We start from the raw sequence: 15,045 nt of genomic DNA on the forward strand, positions 1-15,045 counted from the left end.
ACAGTTCAGCTTGGGGAAGGACTTCAGTGTCTGGCACTTTATCCTTTCAGGTGATCCTAAGAATCTTCCTAAGACAGTTTAAATGGAAGCGATTCAGTTTCCTGGCATGGCACTGGCAGACTGTCCATGTTTCAGAGGTATACAACAATGAAGTCAACACAATGGCTCTGTAGACCTCCAGTTTGGTAGTTAGTCTAATACTTCTCTCCCAAACTTTTCTTCTGAGCCTCACAAATACTGAGCTAGCTCTAGCTATGTTTGCATCAACCTCATTGTCAATGTATACATCCCTGGAAAGTACATTACCAAGATAAGTGAACTTATTCACAGCATTTAAAACTTCTCCATTTGTTGTAATTGATGGTTCCACATATGGACAGTGTGGTGGTGGTCTATGGAGCACCTGCGCTTTCTTGGTGTTAATTATTAGGCCAAAATTAGCACAGGCAGCAGAGAATTGATCCATTTTTGGTTGCATCTCAGCTTCAGAAGCAGCATTGAGTGCACAACCATCTGCAAACAGAAAACCATGCACCATCACTCCCTCCACTTTGGCTTGTAGCCTTTTCAAATTGAAGAACTTACCATCAATATGGTAGTTGACAAGAACAAAGACCAAGGAAAAGTCACCAGGTTCTGCAATCAGAAAGTTACTGGTGACCTTCCAGTGGTAGAGTAGTGGGAATGGGTGCCAAACCCCAGAAGGTTAAGCAGTAAGTGAAGTAGAGAAAAAAATAAAAATATTAGATTTGAAATTAGAATATGAACTTGAACCTATGCAATGCTACTAGTTACCTATTTCAACCTGGGCAAGACATTTTATCTTCATGGTCAGTTTCTTCAGCTGTAAAATGAAGGAATTGGTATTAGATTGTCTCCAAATTCCTTCATGATTAAAGTTTTATGATATATAATCAATTCTGCCACATATCTTTAAGAGAGATATGACTAATTTCCACTAACGATTATTTCATCAGAGTAAAAACCTAAATAAAGTTTCCTTTCATCTAGCTACATCGATCTATCTATCTATCTATCTCTCCATCTCTCTCTCTCTCTTTCCATCTCTGTGTCTCTCTCTCTTAGCATAGGGAACTCCAAATTAGAAATCTCTCTTTACCAATGCTTGTAAGCAACTGCTTTGAATTTACAGTCTTAGAAATTTGAGACACTCAGAGATAATTTACTGAAGGTCACACAACTAGCAAATATCAGAGGCCAGACTTGAACTTAGCTCACCATGACCCTGAGACTAGCTTTCTACCCACTATGTGAAAGTCCATTTTGATTCCTTTACAGAACTTCGATTTTAGATTTTGGAATCTCATACATTTCTAATTATAGGACATCAGGACAGGTGACATAATGGACAGAACACAGGGCTTGGAATTAGATACACTTATCTGCATGAGTTCAAATCTGGCTTCAGACACTAGCTGTGTGACCTTGGGCAAGTCACTTAACCCTGCTTGCCTCAGTTCCTCATTTATAAAATGAACTAGAGAAGGAAAGGGCAAACCATTCTACTATCTTTGCCAAGAAAACCCCAAAATGGGATCACAGAGTGTCAGACATGACTGAATAACAACAAGAAACATTTTAAATTATATCTGGATCAAGAATTTTGGTGTCCAGGGTATTAATGTGTTTTAATTACAAAGAAAAAGTGCTTACAGATTATATTTCTAATGTTATGCTTAAAATCAATTGCATTAATTGAATCAATCTTAGTCAATTAACATGAATTTATTAAGTGCCTGCTATATGCCAGTAATTATGCTAGCATTTGGGATACAAAGACTAAAATAAAACAAATTCTAGTGTCAAGGAGTTTGCATTGTACATGGGGAAACATTGTGTATAGAAGCATGTTCAAAAAAAAGGAATAGTGTTCATTGCTCACTTGAGGAGAAGATACTAGCAAGTGTGGGAATCAAGAAAGGCTTCATTTCTTAAGCAGAATTTAAACATACACTCTATTTCTGTTCATCTCTGTCTCTGTCTCTGTCTCTATGTGCCTCTATTTATTTACCTCCAACTCTGTTTCTCTCTCATTCTGTTTCTGTGTATCCCAGTAAGTCTCTGTCTCTCTGTGGCTCTATGCCTTTCTGCCTTTGTGTCTTTCTGTCTTTGTCTCTGTCTCTCTCTTTCCCTCTCTCTCTGGAGATAGAGAGGTTCTGTGTGTGCATGTGTGTATATGTGTGTGCACAAGATTTGGAAGTAGTATTTTTTGTGTATATTTTACCATCTCTAGTTACAATGTCAGTATGCACTTATAGAATGACATTGTGACTTCAGAATAATGGTAAACAATTCCAGCTCAAGTCTCGAGTGACTGCCATGTGAAAGACTTTATATCCCATTACCAATCCTCTCATCTATCCAGTTTGAGACTCATGGAAATTAGAGATGGAAAAGAAGCCAAAAGGTCATGCTGTCCAGACCCAGGTCCATGCAGGGTTATTCCCCAAAGTATATTTTCTGTCACCTCACATAGTCTTTAGTCTTAAATGAATCCAGGAATAGAACTTCCCACATTTTTTTTGAAAGAGAATGTATTCTGAATGTCACTACAACCTTTCCTTTGTTCAGTTTTCTAATTCCATTTCTTGTTGGAATTCATTTTAACACCCTTCATCATGGCCTTATCTTATTGTTCCTTATTTTTTATCTTATCATCCATGCATTTTTTAAAAAAAATTCAATTATTTCTTTCAAATCTATGTTTGCCTCAAAACCTATTTATCAGATTTTTTATTTTATATTTCACTGTTGCTTTGTCCAGAATTTTTCCTAACAAAAAATTTGGATGAGTTTTTTTTTAATTTTTGAAGAATAGTCAAATTCACAATAGCCGAGTTCTTGGTTAAGAGAATTCCGGACAAAACAAGTAAAATATGAAGTAAAAAACCTGATAAATAGGTTTTGATATTCATGTGTGAAAGAGCTAAAGGATAATAGAAAATGACGCATAACTAGAAAACACTTTGTGCCAAAGCCACCCACTGTTAATTGAGTTAGCTAATGAATAACAACACTTAGAGCTTGCCAGTATTTCTGAATGCTCAGTTTCTGTCTCATAGAAATTCCAAATTTGCTACCCCAGTTGACTTTTTGAATAGTTGACATAATTTCAATATTTTATTTAAGAAAAGAGGATTTTCCAGGTTCTGCTCTGCTACTATTTCACTATTTGAATGAGTTCCAAGGTCCACAGAAATGAGGTCTGACATTAGGTATGCTCAGGAACCCAACACAGCCTTAAGTTACTTGAACATAAGCAAGGTCTGACCTATTATCACAACAGAATCCCATTTCATCTTGGTTAACAGTAGCTGAGATACAAATTCTCCTAGCACAGTTAATCAGAAGATTACCTTCTCTATCATTTTGTTTATGTCAGCAGAAACACTGCAATATGGATGAGTGTCTGGGGACAGTTTATCACTCAGTTTACAAGAATTTATTAAGCATTTACTATCCATCAGTTACTAGGCTAAACTCTGAGAATAAAAAGAAAGGCAAAAACAAGTTTTATACTAGTTATAAAAGGAGATATGTGCCCTTCTCACCTTTCTAAACTCATTTTGCTAAAAGTTTCACACTTGGGTTAACTATTGCAAAGAAGCAGGAGAACTGAATTGGAAGCTGTTTTGGACCACTTGGTATGCTGGCCATAACTCTGTTCTTGAGCAGTTGCCACCATTATCAAGAAGAAAAAAAAAAAGATGTGACATTAGGTCTGAGGAAATGTAATGCAGAGGGCTGACGTGGGCAGGAATTCTTGTACAAATGTTATTTTTTAAGGAGTTGCAGGAAAAAAAAAAACAATTGCTGTTATGTTTCATTTTCATTCATTTGAAAAGACTGCTGAAATCTAGTATGAGATTGCCCTGGATTTCTCGGTTGCATATATGGATTTATCTTAAGCTTATGGTCCCTTAAAACTTTCAGATCCTTTCAAGAAAGTCGTGACTCCTTAATTATTTTACTTTTCATGCTGATTTTTTAAAAGCAAAATTTAATTCATCTTATTAGACTTAGCTAAATGTCACTGCTTCTCATTTTGTTTTAATCTTTGCTTTCTGACTGTTATCCAGTATTTTAGCGATCCCTCCTATAATTTTGCCATCTAGAAGTTTGATCATTGTTAAGTATACCTTGCATACCTTTATCTTGGGCAAAAATTCTTAACCTGGGAGTGAGAAATATTTTTAATGGAAAAGAGTTATAACTAGATTTCAATATCATTGGCTTCTCCTGCAGTCCTATGTATTTCATGTCTTTCTGAGAAGGTTTTATCAGACTCTCATGTGCAGACAGTACCTGTACTTCTTTTCCTCTTACTCTCTTAACTTTTTGTAGTCTGTCTTCATAATTCAATTAAAACAGTGCTCTCTAATGTAAACAGTAAGAATCTCTTAATTGTCCAATTAAAAGACCTTTTCTCAATCTTTTCATCTTTCTTAACCTCTCCTAAGCCTTTGACACCGCCAATCACCTTTTTCTCTTTGATATGCCCTTACCTCTTGTTGTTTCCTGGGTCTCCTTCTACTTTTCTGACCACTCATCATTCTCTTCTTTGAGATCTTCATTTAGGTCACACTCAACCATGGATGTATACCAAGGTTTCATCTTTGAATCTCTTTTCTTCTTTCTCTGTACAATTTCCCATGGTAATCTTACCAGTTCTCATGCAATGAAATGTCATTTCCATGCAGATTATTCTCAGATCTGTTTATTGAGACTTAATTTCTCTCCTTATCTGCAGTTTCACATCTTCAACATATCTTTTGGACATCTCAAACTAGATGTCTGATAGGTAGATATCTTAACCTCAACATCTCCAAAACTGAACTCACTATCTTTCCACTAAAAAAATTTCCTCTCTTCCTAATTTCCCTTCTACTTCTGAGGGCACTAACGTATTCCCAGTTAGCCAAACTCACAACCATGGTTTCGCTGTTGACTCCACACTTTCTCTTGTCTCCTCACTTTCTCTTGTCTCCTATTTCTAATCTGTTGCCAAGTCCTAGTGATTCTACCTTCTGACTTCTGTCATATATGCCCCCCCCCCCTTTTTTAAACTCTGACACTACCACCACCCTGGTATCTTCTTATGCCTGGGCTATTGCAGTAGTCTGCTGGTTTGTTTCCCTACCTCAGATCTCCCAATTCTAGTTCATTCTCCAACTGGCCATCAAAGTAATATACCTGAAACACAGATTTAACCATAAGACTGCTCTCTTCAATAAACTCCATTGGATTCCTCCAGGGGAAAAAAAAATCCTTTCTTTGGCCTTTAGAGCACCTTCATAACTTGACCTTTTCTTAGCTTAGCTTTCTAGCTTTCATTCAGTATTTCATTTTTTCCCAGTTACATGTAAAAAGTAAGCATTCATTGTTAAAACTCTGAATTTCAAATTCTCTCCCTTGCTCCTTCTCCAACCCCCTCATTGAGAAGGCAAACAATTTGGTATAGATTATACATGAGTAGACATGCAAAACACTTCCATAATAGTCATGTTGGGAAGACCATTATTTCCCTTCATCCTATTTCCCCCCTTATTCTATTCTCAATCTCCTTTCACCCTGTGTCTCCTCAAAAGTGGAGGAGACTTTTGCTTCTGACTATCCCCTCCCCTAGTCTTCCCTCCCTTCTATCATTCTTGTTGTTCTTCTCCAAATACAATTCATGTATGATTTTTCATTCACTCTTTCCCATATCTGGAATTCTCTCCCTCCTTGTCTTGACCTCTTGCCTTACCTAGCTTCCTTCAAGTCTCAGTTAAAATCTTGCATTCTCCTTCTTCCCTCTGATCCGCCTTAATGATAGTGCCTTCCTTCTGTGATTATTTCCAATTTATCCCAATTTAATCTTGTTTGTACACAGTTTGCATGTAATCTTTATTATGCAGTACTCGGAACTCTTGAAAGCAGGTACCTATTTGCCTTTTTTTTCATTGTTTCTTCAAAAGTTTTGCCAGACTGTCTGGCATATAGTAGGTACTTAATACATGCTTCTAGACTTGATTTGACCAAAAAGATTAAGAACTATTGATCTGAGGCATTGACAAGAATGTTAAACAATACCTGAACCAGCATACATTTTTGGTTACTTTTCTAGAAACCTCCCTCCAAATTGTCATCAAAACCTCAATAATTTCTCTTTAGATTATAAGTATTCAGGTACTCATTAATCTACCTAACTGTAGCCAAGTTGAGCCTAAACTCCCCATATTTTCTACAAAACTAGCATGAGAAATTATGCTAGACACTCTGGTAAAATATAAATTAATAATATTCCCAGCTTTTTCCTGAATCCTTCTGTTCAGTGTCAGTGGTTAGAGCCCAAGTGCTGGCCTGATGCTTTCATTCCTTAGAAGACAAAGCCTGCCCTGGCAACTTTGTTTCACTGCTGACAGTAGCTGAGGAATGAGGGGACATTCCCTCAACAGCTTCTTTCACAAGCTGCTTGTTCAAAAGATTTCACCTCATCTATTAAGCAATAGGTGGTTCATATTCTTTAATTTTTTAATTTTATTTATTTTTTAAAAATTCTTTTATTTTCAATTCCAAGAACAAAACAAGTATTTTTGTAATGCAGTAAAATAAAAAAGTTGATTACACATGAAAATGCAAATCTACCATGCACAACTTGATATTCTTTCTAAATAAACAACAAAGTTATCATGTAAATCTCTTTTTTTCCTTTTTTTTCTTTTCCCCACACCCTAAACATGGCTACTATTAGAAACAAATAGCTAAATGCACACACACATATACACTCATAGATACATAATTACTCTATACATACCTCTCTTTATTAGTTCTTTCTATGGATGCAGATAGCATCTCTCTTCATATGTCCTATATTTTTAATTTGTGGGAGGATGGAAGGAAGAAGATACGTTAACAGGGATAGGGCAAAAAGAGATTCTGAGAGAGAAAATAGTAGGCAAAAATAATATGGAGGGAAATTCACAAATAGTAATAACTTTGAATATGAATGGGATATTTATAGCAATCCTCTTTGTGATGTCAAAGAACTGGAAATTACAGAGATCCCTATTAATTGGGGAAAGGCTGAGCAAGTTGTGGTATATGTCTATGATGGAATACTACTGAGCTATAAGAAATGATGAGCTCTGCCCAAAGGACTGCAAAAATGTGCATACTCTTTGACCTAGCAATATTGTTTCTAGGGCTGCATCCCAAAGAGATCATAAAAATGGGAAAGGGTCCCACATGTACAAAAATATTTATAGCAGCTCTTTTTGTGGTGGTCAAGAACTGGAAACTGAGGGGATGTCCATCAATTTGGGAATGGCTGAGCAACTTGTGGTATATGAATGTGGTGGAATACTATTGTGCTATAAGAAATGATGAACAGAAAGACTTCAGAGAGGCCTGGAAGGGTTTATATGAACTGATGATGGATGAAGTGAGCAGAACTAGAAGAACATTGTACACACTAACAGCCACAGTGTGTGAGGACTGTTTCTGATAGACTTAGCACTTCAAAGCAAGGCAAGGATGTAAAACATTCCCAAAGGACTCTTGAGGCAACATGACATTCACATCCAGAGAAAGAATCATGGAATCAGAACGCAGAATGAAGCAGACTAATTTCTCTGGTGTTGTGTTTTGTTTTGTTTTGTTTTTTCATGGTTTCTCCCATGCATTCTAATTCTTTTATGCAACATGACTAGTGTGAAAATGTGTTTAATAAGAATGTATGTGTAGAACCCATATAAGATTGAATGCTGTCTCGAGGAGGGAGGAGGAGAAGATCTAAGACTTATAGAAGTGATTGTTGAAAATTGAAAACAAATAAGTTAATTTTAAAAAAAGAAATGATGAGCTCATTGATCTTAGAAAGGCATGGAAAGACTTGCACAACATGATGAAGAATGAAATGGACAGAACCTAAAGAATCTTGCATACACTAATAGCAATATTGCTTTAAGAATGATTTTGAGCTGCTATTCTTTTAAACTTTTGTCACATTTTTATGTGACTTGGATGTGATGCCCTCATAAATTAAACAACCATTAATTAAGCATCTACATTTTACTAAATTCTAGAAATATAAAGAAATGTAAAAAACAAACAAATCTCTGGTCTCAAGGAGTTCATAATGTAAAGGGGGTGACAATATACAAACAAGTATGTAAAACATGATATATACAAGGAAACTTGGAGACATTCAATAGAGGGAAGGCAGCAGCCTTAAGGAGGATTGGGGGGATTTTAGTTGAGGTACACATTCCATGTGCTTCTGAGTCAACTTTTCATTGTTATTCCTGATTGGAAATTAAGGCGGGGGTAGGGGAGAGGAGGAGAATTCCTTTCCCCTACCAGCTACATAGAAAACATCAAAGAGCAAGTTCTCAAGAGCTGAGAGTCCCAGAGTAGGTACAGTATAATTTTAATAGGCCATAAGAGCACCTTCTCTTCAACCAGTCAGGAGAAGTTTCTATCACTTTGACTGAAACTTCCTTGATCTGTCCTTCTAATTTTCTTCCCCCATCTTAATATATACTTCATTTAACAAGTCAAATGGGAATGTTTGTGGCACACTGGTCCACATCACCAACCCTAAACCACTTTCTGGTGTTTTGGAGAGGGTTCAGAAACTCTCAGACACAGTTCTTAATTGCTTTCCCTAGTGCCCTTCACAGAATCTAAACAATGTCCTCAACAGGCAGTTCTTAGACCATTCTAAATTTAACAAAGTATGCGTGTGTGCGTGAGTGTGTGTGTGTGCGTGTGTGTGTGTGTATGAACCTAACCTTTTCGGACTATCCATTTCAGACCACTCCGTCCTTTTTTTGCACCTATATTTCCAGTACCTTGATGCAATCCATGTTTATAGGTGACTAAGATATGACTACCAATCTGGTGTTTGGTTTGGTTTGGGCCAGGCACTTGAAACCTATCATTTCATTGGTATAGGAAACTCCTGCTGAAGAATTCACTCGTCAGATACAGGTCACCATCTTCTCTAAAATGTAGTCTTGAAGTATGTTTAATCTTGGAAGTATGTGATACAAAAAGTTCTTTTAAGTTTGTTTCTCTCTTTCTCTAGACACACTGTGTTGTGCCTTGAGGCATCACCCACTCACTAAGAAGTTTACCAAGAAAATGGCTACCCCTGATTTAAAGCATTCTGTGAGTCTGTTCTTCCTAGAACTAGAGCTCACAAAGTTGTTTTTACGGGTCACTCAAAGGACATAGTTAATTTAAAACAAAGGCATTTAATGAAGTGGCTCTTTAGGAAAGTAGCAATGGAAACATTTACCTGATAAATCTGGAGGTAAACTCACCCACAAATACATAAAACATGCAAAGAGTATACACATTTAGAAAACATGTATGGGCCATGCACGTAAGGAGCTCTTATGACCTAAACACATGTGGCCAAGCATATTTAAAGGGGTGTACCTGAAGGGAAAAATTTTGAGCGAGGTCACTCAAGTGGAAAGACAATGGATGAGAACATATGACCAGGGCAAATACATGGAGGGATGACCCATACACCTCCTACACTGGTCACATTTTTCTTTTGCTGAATTTTGCATTTGGGTTTGCTGGATGATGGAACAGTCGATACTGCTCAGATCATGCTGCTTGCCACCTTTAACTGAGCTTGTGGCTCCATTTAAATCTTTAGCTAGTTCTTCCTCAAGTTAAGTCAAGGTGATGTCATGTCTTTTAGCTAATCTCTCTAGGCTTTTTCTTCCTATGCTTTTGATTTTATTTTTTAGAGGAAATAAGCAGAAATCTTTGCCTTGGATTAACTCCCTCAGCACAACCCCCCCTCGCCAAAAAAAACCAAAAACCCACCTTTACTCAGTTCTTGTGTTGTTACCTCAGAGTCTTAGAATCTTGGCCATAATGTAAATGAATTATGGCATAAAGGCCTTACAAACAAAAGGAAAGATTCATAAAATTAAAAGTAAAAAAATCCCCACCATTTTTCTAATAAATAAGACTAGAAGCTAGTTTTATGTAAAAACCCAATAAAATAGACAAAGCATTGATAAGTTTAATTTAAAAAAGGTCAAAAAACCAAATTATCAGTATCAAAAATGAAGAGGGAATGTGTAGCCAATGATGACTAAAATTAAAGCAATTATTAGGAACTATTTTGCCTAAGTATATGCCAATAACATTGACAAGCTAAGGGAAATGGATGAATATTTGCAAAATCATAATTTGCTCAGATTAAAAGAAAGGGAAAAAAAATACTTAAATAATAAATAAATAAGTAAGGAAATAAATACCTATCCTAGAAAAAGAGATTGAGCAAGACATAAATGATCTCCCTAAGGGGAAAAAACCCCTAGCATCAGATGGATTTACAAAGGAATTCTACCAGGCATTTAAGGAAAAACTAATTTTAAAACTGTATAAACTGGGAAAAAAAGTAAAGTAATCCTACAAAATTCTATCTATGACATAAATATTATTTTGAGACTTATACTAGGGAGGGCCAAAACAAAAAGAAAATTGTAGACCTATTTCCCTAAGAAATATTGATATAAAATTTTAAATAAAATGTTAGCAAAGACATTATGGCAATATAACACAAAGGTCATACACTAGGATCAGGCTGGGTTTATGCCAGAAATACTGAACTTACTCCATATTAAGAAAATGACAAGCATAATTGACCATATGAATAATAAAATAATCACACTATTATTTCAGTAGACCCAAAATAAAGCTTTTAACAAAATACAAAACCTTTCCTACTAAAAACACTAGAAAACATAGGAATTGATGGAGTCTTCCTTAAAATGATGAAGTAGGATCTACCTAAAACCAAGAGAGCAAATATTATCTGTAATGGACACCAATCCTAAGCCTTTCCAATAAGATGAAGGACGAAGTAAGGGTGTCCATGATCACCACTAGTATTCAGCATTGTTTTCGAAATGCTAGGTATAGTAACCAGACAAGAGAAAAGAATAAGCATAGGCAGTGAGGACATAAAACTATCACATTTTGCAGATGATATGGTGATATACTTACTGACCCTAGAGAGTCCATTAAAAATCTAGACAAGATAATTAGCAACTTCAGCAAAGCCACAGGATATAAAATAAATCCACACAGATCCGCAGTATTTCTACATATTTTCAACAAAACCCAGCAGGAAGAGATAGAGAGATTCCATTTAAACTAACTGCCTGCCAACCCACATAGGAATTATATTAACACGACTATAAAGAATTCTTCATAAAAATAAAAAACATATCTAAGTAAATGGAGAAATATTAATTGCTTATGAGCTGAGACATTGTAATAACAATGATAATACAACCTAAACTTATGTTCTTATTCCATGCTACACTGTTCAAACTACCAAATAATTAACTCTAAACAGAAAAAATCATAGTAAAATTCATCTTGAAGACCAAACCTCAAGAATACAAAGAGAACCAATTTTTCAAAAAATGTAAAGAAAGGGGGTGTAGCAGTTCAAGATCTCAGGTTATCATACGAATTTGTGATCATCAAAGCAATTTGGTACTGGCTAAGAAATAAGGAATGATCAATGGGAAAGTATAGGTGCACAATATACAGATGTTATTGACCAGAGTAATCAATGTTTGATAAATCTGAAGATCCTAGCTATTGAGGCAAGAACTCACTCTGATAAAAACTATTGTGAAAACTAGAAAGTGGTTTGGCAGAAACTAGGCATAGGCCAACATCTTATGCAGTATACTAAAATAAGCTCAAAGTAGGTACATGATTTAAACATAAAAAGTGAATTCATAAGCAAATTGGGAAGCATGGAAAAAGTTATCTGTCAGATCTATGGATAGGGGAAGAGTTTATGACTAAAGAAGAGATAGAGAGCTTCATAACAGGTAAAACAGATAGTTTTATTACATAAAATTAAAAAGAAATTTTAAACAAAGAGCAAATGAAGTCAAAATTTGATCAAAAGCAGTAAACTGAGAAAAAATTGTAGCAATTTTCTGTGATAAAAATCTCATTTCCTAAACATTTAGGGAAATAAGCAAAATTTATAATAATATAAGGAATTTCCCAATGGATAAATGTCAAGGGATATAAAGAGGCAGTTTTCAGAAGAAGAAATCAAAGCTATCAATAATCATATGAAAGAGTGCTATCAATCACAAATAATTAGAGAAATGCAAATTTAAACAACTCTGAGGTATGACTTTACACCCATCAGATTGGCTACAATGAGAGAAAAGGAAAATGACAAAGTCTAGAGGGGATATAGAAAAGTAGAGATGCTGATACACTATTGGTGGAGCTGTGAACTAGCCTAGTGATTCTGGAAGGCAATTTTGAACTATGCTCCAAAAGCTATAGAACTGTGCAATTCCTTTGAGTCAGAGATTCTTCTACTAAATCTAAATCCCAAAGAGATCAAGGAAAAAAGACCCATGTGTACATAAATATTTATAGCCATCTTTCTGTGATGGTAAAGTATTGTAAACTCAGGGTATGCCGATAGACTGGGAAATGGTTGAAAAGTTATGGCATACAAATATGATGTAATACTATTGTACTATAAGAAATGAAGGGAATGGTTTCAGGAAAACCTGAGATAACCTGTATGAACTGATGCACAGTAAAATGAGCAGAACCAGAAAAATAATTTACACAGCAATAGCAATATTGTAAAAATAATCAACTATAAAACCCCCAAAACTTAGTCATCTTAATCAATATTTCCAAAGGACTGTTAATAAACAGACACAAACAAACAAAAAAAGCTATCCTGTTCCAGATAGACAGATGATGGACTAAGAGGGCAAACTGAACAATGTTTTTTTCTCTTCCTTTTTGTTTTCTTCCTTTCTTTTTCTTTTCTTTTTCTTTTTGGAGTGGAGGAATATGACTAATGCAGAAATGTGCCTTGCATGACTTCATATGTATAATAGATATTGCAGTTCTTGCCTTCTTAAAGGGTGGAGCAGGGAGGTAGAGTGAGGGAAAGAATTTGGAATTGAAAATAAAAATAAAATTGAATTAATAAAAAGATCTTGGCCATAAAACTCCTCACTTGCACTCATTCCCAAAAGAATCCTAGCCCCAGGCAACAAACTCTTTTGAAAGAAGAGCAAGGTCCTCTTGGACAACTTAGGCTTAATTTTTTTCCTTTGCGGTTCCCTTTTGTGTGCCAATTGTTTAGGTCCTTTATTGAGATAACCTATCTTAGAGTGAACATTCCATATACTTCCTGATTTTAATACATGAATGTTAGAATCCTAACTGGTTCCAATCTTCTTTAAAAAAAAGTAGTGAATGGGAGTCCCTGTGATTGGCTGCAGTGGAGAGTGCCTTCAAAAAGTCTTAGTCTGCCTTGGCATTCTCTTCCACTGCTCTCTGTCAGTTTAATTCCTTTTCTGATGGTAGTTGGCGAGACAATGCTATAAGGGGAGTAGTTCTGGAACTTCTACTGTCTGTTGCCATGCGGTCTTGCAAAAATGGATCTTGGGGCTTTCGCCTCATTGTTTCTTATTTTCCTTTTTAGGTGAAGAATATTAATCTGGAAGTACTAACTTTATGAGTTGCAAAAGGTCAGGGGAGTAAGATTCTGAAAGTCCAGAAGTTGGAATCCATGTCAAATTGTGCATCCAGTCCATCATCAATGACATGAGGAACTAATAATGACATTTGACATCCAGTTAAATAGTAGCTGAGATGAAGATTCATCCAACAGTCATGGTGCTACTGGATGTGAACTAGATGAGGCCCATGTTATTTAGAAATTGTAGAAAGACTTTATTCAGACACTGATGGGATGGGGAAGAATATGTCCTCTAGGGTTCAGTGCAAATATTTGTATTTTCATTTTTGCCATACTTTCAAAATAAATATCTTTTTTACAAAAACCTAATTGATATAAAATTGTCAAATGAACTGGTTTACTAGTCACTTCCTTGTACCTAACAATGAGAGGTAGACACCCAGAATTGGAATTTAAATGAATGATAATGGAGAAGAAACACCACCACCACCACCTGGACCAGTAAGGATTTTCTGAGTCCTAAGAAGAAGATGTTGCGGTTGGCTCTGGAAGAATAATAAAAACAATGGCTAAATTTAAATGACACTTACTATGTACCAGATACTGAGCTAAGAACTTTATGATTATTTTCTCATTTTATTAAAATGTTTATTTTTTTATACCTAGACTTCAGAACCATTCATAATTGATTACGGTGCATGGAATAAGATATTGGTTTATTCTCATTTTTTTGCAGCAAACTGCTATTCAGTTATTTTCCCTATTAGTTTTGTTAAATAATATGTAGTTTTACATTTTATGATTGTAAATTTATAAAACTAATTAATGGATCTTGTGTTCTAATTAATTGTTATCTAATCTGCTCTACTGATACAATATTTTTCTGTTTTTATTCAGCATAAGATAGTTTTAATAATCATTATTATAAAAAATGTGTACCCCCATTTTTTTCTTTTCATAATTTCCCTTGATGTTCTTGATCGTTTCTTCTTCTCTATAAATTCTGGTGTCTTATCTCTATAATTATTTTTATTTTATCTAATTCTCTAAAGTATTTGATTGACTTTTTGTTCAGAAGATCTTTAAATCTATAAATTAATTAAGGAAATTGTATAATCTTTACTGTTTCAGCTCAGGCTAAGTGTACGTATAATTTTCAATTATTTAGTTCTTTAATTTCTATTAAAATTCCTTTCAAGTAGCAAAAAGGAAAAATAAAAAGGAGTGTGTGTATTTTTCTTCAGCATCAGAAACACTCAGTGGGAGGTGCTGACTATGTGGTGGGTGTATAGCCTATATCCTCAGATGGAGAAAAAAAGAAAAGAATTCACTCATCCTAACTCCAGCTATGAGTGATGGCTGGGGACCTTTCCATAAAAAGGGTGAGTAACCAAAACATTTAAAATCACCTGAGCAACCCTTTTCTGTGTCAGCTGTGTTGGTATGGGCCTGACTAACAAAAGAGCTGAAAATGTGCTGAATAAGCCTGAGGAATGTTGTGGTGTGGTCTCATGCTGAAA

This window comes from Notamacropus eugenii, chromosome 4 (assembly GCF_028372415.1).
Source record: "Notamacropus eugenii isolate mMacEug1 chromosome 4, mMacEug1.pri_v2, whole genome shotgun sequence".
Lineage (NCBI taxonomy): Eukaryota > Metazoa > Chordata > Mammalia > Diprotodontia > Macropodidae > Notamacropus > Notamacropus eugenii.